Source organism: Sinocyclocheilus grahami, unplaced genomic scaffold (assembly GCF_001515645.1).
Source record: "Sinocyclocheilus grahami isolate Dianchi unplaced genomic scaffold, SAMN03320097.WGS_v1.1 scaffold37.1, whole genome shotgun sequence".
Taxonomy (NCBI): Eukaryota; Metazoa; Chordata; class Actinopteri; order Cypriniformes; family Cyprinidae; genus Sinocyclocheilus; species Sinocyclocheilus grahami.
The window spans coordinates 1110287-1110633 of NW_015505216.1; positions in this window are offsets into that span (position 1 = coordinate 1110287).

The following is a 347-nucleotide window of genomic DNA, read 5'->3' on the forward strand; positions in this document are numbered from 1 at the left end:
TTATAGTAAATAAATCAATAAATCCACTGCTCTCTCGTGCGCTCTGAGGCTGGGACTCTAAACAGTGTTCTGTGCAGCCAATGACAGAACAGTTAGCATGTTGTGCTCAAACTTTCGCCATGGCATTAGAACTAGTACACCGTTGTCGCTTGCGAAAACATAATAACGGTGCCGTGGGTGTAAACTTACAGATTAGGGGCGGTAATATTATAATGAGATCCCTTTGCCACGTCACCAAGGGAGTGAAATCAGACGCGCTCGTTTTCTCAGACGCTTGCAGAAAAAGGCTTACCAAAGCAAAGTTACTGGGTTAAACTATTTCACGTTTCCTTGGTTGGTAGATGCAC